Source organism: Homalodisca vitripennis, chromosome 7, assembly GCF_021130785.1.
Source record: "Homalodisca vitripennis isolate AUS2020 chromosome 7, UT_GWSS_2.1, whole genome shotgun sequence".
Taxonomy (NCBI): Eukaryota; Metazoa; Arthropoda; class Insecta; order Hemiptera; family Cicadellidae; genus Homalodisca; species Homalodisca vitripennis.
The window spans coordinates 74,994,403-75,004,719 of NC_060213.1; positions in this window are offsets into that span (position 1 = coordinate 74,994,403).

Here is a 10,317-nt window from a genome sequence, read left to right on the forward strand (position 1 = left end):
AAATTGAGATCCCTAAGGGTCTTTCTTATAATCTTGTCATTATCAGGTTGTTTTTCTGTTTCACCAACGGTTCTTAGACTAAGGAAGAAATCTATTGGTTTTAAGGTCAGGTCAAAAATCATTCCAACCGTATGCCTGCCCAAATCTTTCGATGCTTTATGTAGTTCATTGATGATCCATTATATCGGTTTATTTTTAATGCTAATTCTCTAACTTTAATTTTCCTTCTTATATTTCATAAAATATTGTAGTGGTGATGGCTCGAGGATGATACTGACCGAAAGTCTTTGAAAAAATACGTTTCCATGACAAACAACACAACCTTTGGCGTTAATCTGATCTTTGAGTAACCTAAAAAAGTACCGCTAGTAAAACTTTCCCAGGAGAATTACCTTCTGGATGGTCTATGCAGTCCAGTTAAACGTACACTGGGTACAGCATACACTGATGTCACATATGTGGCCAACCCTACAGATTTCCAGGGATATATATCTGTAAATGCTATGTATGCAGAATATCGTGTCTCCCAAATCCCTTCGTTTGAACACGGGCATTCTCATACAACTACATGATAGGATGTGAAGTACATGTTATATTATCACAAGAGTACTTTTTAATGTTTAGGGATCATTAACAGGAAAAAACTACCATTAACTCTAATGCGGTTTTCACGAATTCCAACAATTACCAACAAAGGCGTGGTAGAACATCGTCTTAAGAGCTAAATTATATTTGCAAGTGAACCCTATCATGTACTTAGTATTATTCAAGGCCCGTAAATATGAGACAAAAACTGTAAGAACCGTCTGTATATTTAAATGGATTTCAGATTTTCAATTAAAAATCATTTAATACTGATTTTTTTGCTATCATTTGTAATCGGAGCGCAACTTAAGTCTTTGCTCCTAATGGTTAAAAGGAGTCTTCGTAATTAAAAACTTTGATGATGTTACATATTAGTTGGTTATCCATATCAAAAATTTTAAACTGCATGTTGGTAAGCCCTAAGGTTCATTTGAAAACTTTATATTACATTTTTAACCCAATTACGTAGTCAATTAGACGATTTGATGATTACGGTGTTTCGTTTAAACACAAACAAAAGGTTACAAAGATGTGAAGGACAGTTTTAAAATAGTAAACTTAGAATGTGTGGGAATCAGACTAAAATTATGTCAAATGTATAAATGTCAGAGAAACAAACATTTGTAAGTGAAAAGTTGTGTTGCCGTGGCATTTTCTCCTGACGTTAGCTGTACTTCCCACTTCAGTTTCTACTTAATAAAAACTAACATTATTTTAACGTAATATGGGCATTGCTAGTAAAATATCCTATATGTGATTTTATTATCTAATTCAGTTAATTTTAAGTATTTAAAACAAATCACTTAAATCATATAAAATGAGGATGAATTGTGGTTTTTAGTCTATATTCCTTTAATCCAAACCCTTGATTTTCTGCAGAAAATACATCATGGCATAATAAGCTATTGTGTGGACAAAGGAAAACATCAATTGAGACGAAGATTGCCTCTGGCCTTTGATTTGGGAAGGGTCCATTAAAGGATGATAAGATTCGGTAAATCTCTAATACAACCATATGATGAAAACGTTCTTGACATCCATTCATTAACAAATATTATATCTTCTATTTGTTGCCAAATTGTACTGTAATCATTTAATCTGTTCATTATGATATTACTTATCGCATGTAAGAAAAACATTAAGCATTATAAATTAACTTCCATAATATTTGGATGAATATTTCACACAGATAAAAAACACGACGAGAAATAATAAGAAAGATTTTAATTAGAGAAACTAAAAATTTAAATTAGGAACTAAGCTTGCAATCTTTAAAAATTAAATACGTTTTCTCAAAAATGGTGTATTTATCTTTGTATCTTTTTGTATGGTTTGAAAGAATATTTCACACATATAAAAACACTATTAGAAATAATGAGAAATAAGTTAATTTAATTGAGAACTAAGCTTGCGATATTTGAAAATGAAACGAAATAAATGAAGTTATGTGTGTAATTGTTTATTTATTTTTGTATAATTATGTAAATGTTTCAAAATATAACAATTTTATATGCGTAAAATTAATTTTTCAATAATCAGTACATGTATTGCTAAACTTAATCCTTTTCAATACTAGTATTATCCCTTTTGTTCCGTCCATTTTCACGCATGAAAAGGGGTTCCATGTAGGCTACATCATCGATCAATAGCTAGTGCAACAAAGCACTCAGGTTTGCTGGCACAACATACACCATTACCCTTCAATGAAGTGCTGAAAATAGAGCTTGTGTCTGCTGATGAGTGTGGAGGCGTGGTTCGATTTTTTGCAATATAGAAAATCAAGTGCGTGATAAGCCACTACGGAAAGTCATTGTTAAATATAAAATATGGATTAAACACGGAAATAATTTTCTAATTCGAAATCTTTCCACACAGAAGTTTTTATACATAAAAAAATTGCTATTGGCTTATAATTATTTAAAATCGAGTATATAATTTAAAGAAAAATAATATATCCTAGAGTAATAATAATATTGGTTATTTAGAAAATTAATCATCGTAGTTTTTAGGCTTACGCGTCCGGTATCGTAACTAACATATCAGTTTTCTTATTCACACCTTCTTCGGTTTAGGATCTGTTGACTAAAGATGGCTCACCGCAGCAAAATCTAAATATTTCAGAAACGTCATTGTGTGATCCACAGTTACTAGAATACACGGTAGGGGTCCCGAGGCGAAAGCACAGATGACGTCTATCATCACTGGAGCAAGCCATTTGCGGTTGCCTCGTAACGCCATTAGAATAGATGAAGATTTATCAATGTGTTTCTAAATTTCTAAGTGATTTCCTTATCAAAGTAAATAAACAATACTTCTTATTGTTTTATTGGTAGATTTTCTTTTAAGCATTGTCAGTCTACAAAGGCTAGCCGTCCAGTTAGAATTCTTTAAATGATTCTAACTTTGAAAAAGTGTCACTTTTAGCGTGCTTGTTATGTTGATAATCCACGTGTGTGTTGAGCGTGTGTACAGATCTTTATACGCGATAAAGGTGCTAGTAAGTCCGGAAGTAGCAGACGCCTAAAGGTAGTGACGGATTTAAAATTACACGACGACAGAATATTTATTTTGTCAACATTACAGCCATATGTTTTAGTAAATATAGACGAGTGATATACGTTTGTTTCTGAACATTTATTAAAAACCAATACTCATTAATGCAAATAAAAACTGTAATTAAAATAGCTATGGATAAAGTATTTTTGCCTGGATTTCACGCGATTACAGAAATGCTGATTTTTGTGTTTAGGTTATTTTTCATTCCACAATACGGGCAGTCTGTCTATGAATGCTATAATTTACACTTGGGTAGTGACGGCGATAATAGTCCTTTTTGCAGGCTCTACAGGCTCTCGCCAAATCTGTTCAATTGTTTACCAAGATGGCAAAAGGCCCACTATATACAAGGCATAATATGTACGCCAATATACAAATCATCTTACCCCTTTTCTTCCATTGGATCAAGGTTACGTGGCTAAATTGTGATACAATCATGAAGATTTTATGAGGTCCACAGGTACGGTGACGTCATAATACCTGTTGTGTTGAAAATAAATTTTGTTCAATTACAAGGATAGATAAATTAAATTTTAGAAATATTCTTAAACAATGCAATCGCTCCATTTGAATTCGGATGTAATGTAGCACTGATAATTTTCATCCACCAAGTAATTTTTTAATTTCACAACAATCAAACTTTTTATATTCGGAATTATTATTTCTTAACTCACAGACTTACGCTTCAGTATCATGACTATCATAAAGGTTTTCCGTTTCAGTTGATTTTATAAGAACTAAATGGTTTAATTTATTGGAACTAATGACGTGGCACCCTGCGTTACGCTGTGTTTCATATAAAGACGTTCAGAACTTAGCATGCGAGCTACAACAGTTTGGAGAATTAAAGACATTCGTTTTGTTTAAGACCTCGTTTCATTAGTATAATACCTCAGGGATCTAAAATCATGCATATTTTGATTTTTAAATGCTTGTGAGTTCTACTGACCAGGTATGACTGACAAATAGAATTATACTGTAACGGTGGGCGGGAGCCCCAATTAAAAAATTAAAATCAATATACTTATTTGATACATCCTGTCCCTCACTATCAGTCCTTAAAATCAAAAGTATTATTGAAAATATTAATATTATTGTAACGTAAACAAGGTAATCTTATGCCACACCACGTGTCACATAACGGGTTTCGCTGAAATTGCTTGCAAAATTTCAAATGTGTACTTCTAGAGCAGACCTACGGTCTTGATTATGGATCCTTTCAAGGCCTACGCTGCGATATACAGACGGATAAACACACAGAAAAGAAATGCGTGAAATTCTCCCCCCCCCCCCCACCAGTACACGAGAAGAATTTTATTTCAGCTTACTGACAGAGAGGCTTTACTGACGCTCAGCGTGCGTCAGAAAAGTTGACAACGAAAAACGTTGAAAAGTACTCTGTACAATTTCGATATCTTAGAGATACTTTTACAACAAAGAGATCTGTTTGGTTTGCTCTGCAGCCATCCAGTGTATAACATAAGTAAAGAGGTGTTCTCAGAGGTGTGACATGTTTCAGACGCAACACTAAGTGGAAGGTGAAATTGAGCCAAATTAAACACTCGCAATGGGTTTGTGAGTTGTTTTAAACAATGCAATCTCTCCATTCGAATTCAGATGTAACGGTAGCATTGATAATTTTCATCCACCAACTAATGCTTTAATTTCACAACAATCAAACTTTTTATATTCGGAATTATTACTTCTTAACTCACAGACTTACGCGGCAGTATCATGACTATCATAAAGGCTTTCCGTTTCAGTTGATTTTATAAGAACTAAATCGTTTAATTTATTGCAACAAGTATTATCAAAGATAAAAGTAGAGGCGTCTCAGTATTATTATAAAATTGTGCTCTATTAAAACTGAGGATACTTTATTTACGTATTTCTATCCTAAAATTTGTCGCAATTTTAGAATATTCCTCTATTTTATTCAACATTACTATAAGGAATATATAAGGCTAGCTAGGTACCAGCTAGTCGGGTACAAGACATAATCATTGAGGGCACCACATAATCTGATGAGTACAATATACAGGAGTGCATCAATATTCCGTGCAATGCAGTTCTGGGGTCTTGGTAATTTCCACATGTTTCTGGCGGTAATTGTCCTCACCCTATATTTGGTTAAGTGACAAGAAAGTATGAATTATATTCAGCAATAACAACTGTAATAGTCAAGGGGCTGTAATAGTTAAGACCAGCTCACGTATGGGAAGCATCTCATAATTAGTTTCTCTACCCAGGCTCTTAAGATGTGTTTTGCATAACGCATAATTATGGACGAAGTTCAAAAATATTAAAAGTAAATATTCCAAGTTATTCAAAATTTAATTTATATTACATATATATAGTTGTAAATAGTAATTGGTACATTAAAAATGTATGACTCATAACAGGCTTTTCTTATGAGATTACATGCAAAATCATTGCTCATTACATTCTGATAAGCTACACGTGCTTCTATATGATATATTAATATCCTATAACTTGCAGTTTGTCTACAAATTTATTTATTCCTTCAATTTGTTCATTGACATCAGGGGTGAACATAAAACCAGTGTACAAATGTTCGCAAAACGCCCAGCCAACAGATTGAGGACAACAATAGAGGTCTTGGAGGCTGAGAACAGAGTCTGAAGCAGCAGCTGAAAACTTGCGAGTGCGCTGATCTTAAAGAGAACAACAGGTGGACAGAAGTGAAGAAGAGGAAGCCCAAATATCTAGTACCGGTTTAAAATAAATTTATTTGCCCCCCAACCAAAAATGTAACTCAACAAAAAATTTCATCTTCTAAAATGAAAAAAAAAAGCAAAATTATCCAATTGACTTTCAAAAAAACCTCAAAAAATCATGGCAAGCTCCAAAAACCCCTACACGCAACGTACATTTCAAGACCACAACTGTTCGAAGGGACAGCCACGCTCACCACATCGCTGGATTCGTGAAGAAACAGATCGGCACTGCAACTGCGGTAGGCGATGTCTGTGTACCCGGCGGCCGGTTTCTGGATATTGTGAGACCAGCTCGAACGGCATCTGAGCCCCGGCCCTGCTGCGAGGTGCTGATCGCCGGCACTAACGACCTGGCGGTCGGCGTGCAGCGGAATATTTACCACCATCTGGAGGAGTACATCGCTGCTGGATCTTCCAGCACCGATATCATCCTCACCACACTGCCTCATCGCCACGATCTAGACCCGACCCACCCTGTCCACTATCAGACTGTGCTCGTGAATACCTACATTGAGGAACTGGCTGCTAGACACAATATTAGAGTGTTAAACTTCGATGACATCAGCCGTAGGTATTTCACGAGACACGGCCAACATCTCTCCTGGCGGGGCAAGCGGTTACTGGCTGGGATGATCGTGGCGGCGATGAGACCTGCCACCCAAGAATCAGAAATGAAGGCGCAGCCGCGACTCTGAGGGAATCCTCGCGCAACGGCTGCTTCCACCGCCAGCATACCAACGCCCGCTGCTGCCCGAGGAGAGTCGGCGACCACCCCTCAACGGCCAGCTAGCATAAAGGAAGTCTCCTACGCGGACGCCGCGACGCTCCCCTAGTCCAAACATTCTGCAGATCAAAGGATGCTCTGCAAACTTAAAAGAAAATTCAGTTTTTTTAGGGGGCCCACTTTACAGGAAAGGACTAAATTGACAGACCAAAATCGGCAAAATCAGACAAATCAAAAATTACATGTTCAAGGTTCCCTAACACTACTCCACCAAAACGCTCATTACGCAACCAACAAATTGGATGAAATTCAGCTGATGTGTGCTGAAATCAGATATACTCGTTGTAACCGAGAACGGTTTTAACAACGAAAACCTTGAACTATGCAAAATTCCAAATTACCAATTGGCAGAAGCGTACTGTCGCCAGACCTCCAAAGGATGGTGTAGCAATTTTTCTGAGACAAAATTTAGTTTTCACAAAATTTCCAATCAAAGAAACGACCGCGAAAGAATTCGAAGCAGTTGGGATCAAAGTACAAACTAACAGGTCAACATTAAGTGTGATAGGGATTTACAGGTCTCCCAGTGGAAATGAAGATAAGTTTTTTTTTTTCAAAATTCGAAGTGTTACTCACTGACCTGACTAAGATGGGAGATCTCAACGTGGATGCGATGGACAGCAACCATCCATCCACCAAGCGACTAGTCGATTTGCTGAGGTCATTTGGCCTTGAACTGTTGGTCAAAACTCCAACGAGATTGACGGCTACAACACAGTCGGCTATTGATAACATCATCACAAACGTTGAAAATGTCACAGTGTCGGTGGTCAACACAGCTATCTCAGACCACTATGGCCAAGAGGCTATCATTAGTGGAAAACAAATCGCGAGAGAGAGAACCAAAAAATACCAAAACAATAAGAGACACGAGGCCAGAAAATATTACTCTCATCAACGCTTCCCTTTCAAAAGAAAAGTGGAATTTTCTAAATTCTTCACACCCAGTAGAGCAGCAGTTTCAAATGTTCAATGAATGTTTGAATTTCCACCTCAACACCTGCTGCCCTACAAAAACGATCAAACCTCTTCCAAAGAAGGTAAATAATACTTGGGTCAATAAAGGCATTCTGGTTTCGAGAGAAAAACTCAAGTTTTTCTCCGAAGTAAACAGAAAAACAGCCAATGAACAGTTCAAAATCTTTCTTCGAAATTATAAAAAAATGTACTGAAAGGTGATCCAAGCTGCAAAAGCGTATGTTGTCTCAAAATCAATTATTTCTTCAAATAACGTTTCTAAAACTGTATGGAGCATCATTAACAATAAACATCAAGAATCCAAGCAAATCACAGTCAAAATCGGGGACACCCTTAAGAGTGATGCTTCTAGGGTTGCCGACGAGTTTAACGGATTTTTTGCGTCTATTGCTTGTGGACGGGGCCCTTATCCATCGCTGCCACAGGGTAATCCCACGCGTAAACAGAGTCCAACAGCCTCAATGGCTCTGGCTCATGTAGTTGAGGAAGAGCTCGATAAAATCATTCAACAATTCCCAGCTAAAAAATCATATTATCTAGAATCGTGATCCATGTGGTTAATAAAACAATGCTCAAGGCATATCGTGAAACCACTAACTCAATTGGTTAATTTGTCTTTTAACTCTGGAGTTTATCCCTCTCTCCTAAAAATTGCAAAAGTGCATCCAATTTTCAAGAAAGAAAACCCTGTTCAATAAATAACTATCGTCCCGTCTTAATTTTGCCTGTATTGAGCAAAATATTTGAAAAAACTTTTTCTAACGAGAATGCTTTATTTCTGAAATAAAAACATCCAGCTTTCTGAACACCAATTTGGATTCGGGAAAAATAAATCGACGATAGACGCAGTGGTGAGTCTGGTTGATATGGTTGTAGAGGGACTAGAACGTCAGGATCAAACATTAAGACTAGTGTGTTCCTTGACCTTTATAAAGCATTCGACTGCGTTGATCATAAAATACTGCTTGACACACTACATTCTCATGGCATCTGAGGTGAGCCGCTCTTATGGCTTAAATCATTTTTAAGTCAGAAAACTCAAGTGGTTCAGATCTAGAACCAATTTTCTAAACCAATTCAACTGAGTTATGGAGTCCCTCAGGGCTCTATACTCAGTCCAATCCTTTTCCTGTTATACGTCAACGTCGTACATTCATCGCTGCTGCATGGTAAAATTGTGCAGTATGCTGATGACACGACTCTCTGTTTCAGAGATAACACACAAGAAGGTTTGGAGCTACAATCCTTTGTCGATATCAACACTTGTGTGCAATATTTCAATAGCCTCAACCTTCAAACGAATTCTTCTAAATCCAACGTGTTGAATTTCACACTGCGTCCAATGGACTCCCAATGTGGGTCAGCCATCATGTTGGCAGATTCCATATTGGAAGAAGTCTACTCCTCAAAATTCCTTGGAATACTCCTCGACCGAGGGTTGACATGGAATAATCACATTGACCATGACTGTGTGCGCCAAACTGTCTTCAGGAATATATCTTTTGAGGTCCTTGGCCCGGTACTGCCCCAGTCAGGTATTGATTGCGGCATATTATGGGCTAATTCACTCTCAACTTTCCTATGGAGTGGTGTTGTGCGGGGCCTGTACAGGCAATCATTTCCTGACGATGTTCAAATTTCAAAAAAAGCTATTCGTATCATCGCAAAGTTGAATTTCAGAGAGTCGTGCAGGACAGCATTCAAAACTTTGCAACTGTTGACTTTGCCCAGTCTTTACATTTTAGAAACATCTTTGTTCTGTTTGTCTAAATGTGCCCTAATCAGGGGACGTGACATACACGGGTATGAGACTAGAGGCAGAGATAACTACCGTACTGGAAGACAAAGAACGGTGGTTTATGAGCACTTGCCTCCGCAGGCAGGTGTTCATTTCATCAACAGTTTGCCAAATTCTATTACAAACGCCCAAACGCCCAAGGTGTCAAAAGCTCGTCTTAAGCGCTTCCTGGTGTCAAATGCATTCTACAGCGTTGACGAGTTTCTGGCGTTTAACTGTGAGAACGCCCAATTCAATGACTGACTCCAGCGCTGGAAGTGGGTTGAAATTGGCGATGGATGAATGAGACTGGAATGCATGAAAATTATGTAAGTTTGGACGCGGTGGTAATGTGGTATGCGAGTTTTATATTCATAATTAATTCTGAAGTTTGCCATACAATGTGTAATTGTGGACGAGCACTTAAAGATTTGATTTGATCCGTATATAAGAGACTCAGTGTAAATTAAATATTTGTCATATAGTTATGAAATTTGTATTAACTTTTTTTAGTATCGAGATGGCACTAAACAGGGAAAAACTAACGTTTTAAGTTAGCGGAAAAATCGCAGGGTCTAAAGAGAACATCAAATAGAGATCCATGATAAGTCAGCCTCCAGACTTATTCACTACCGGGACAAAAAGGACTTGCATTGGTGGAGGTCAAGACTGCATTGCGTATATCGATCCAAACCCAAACTTTCTTTTTACAGCATTGTGTTCATCGTAGAGTCTACTTGATGTGAACTGAACGCCTTAGTTGTTACTCTCAGGTGTGATGCAGATGGGGGATAATATTTTTAAATTAAGGTATATTGGGTTTTCAGCCCAGATCTGGTATTTTAGATTTTAGTTGAAAATATATTTTGTTGTATACCATTTATGGATGATTTCAAGTT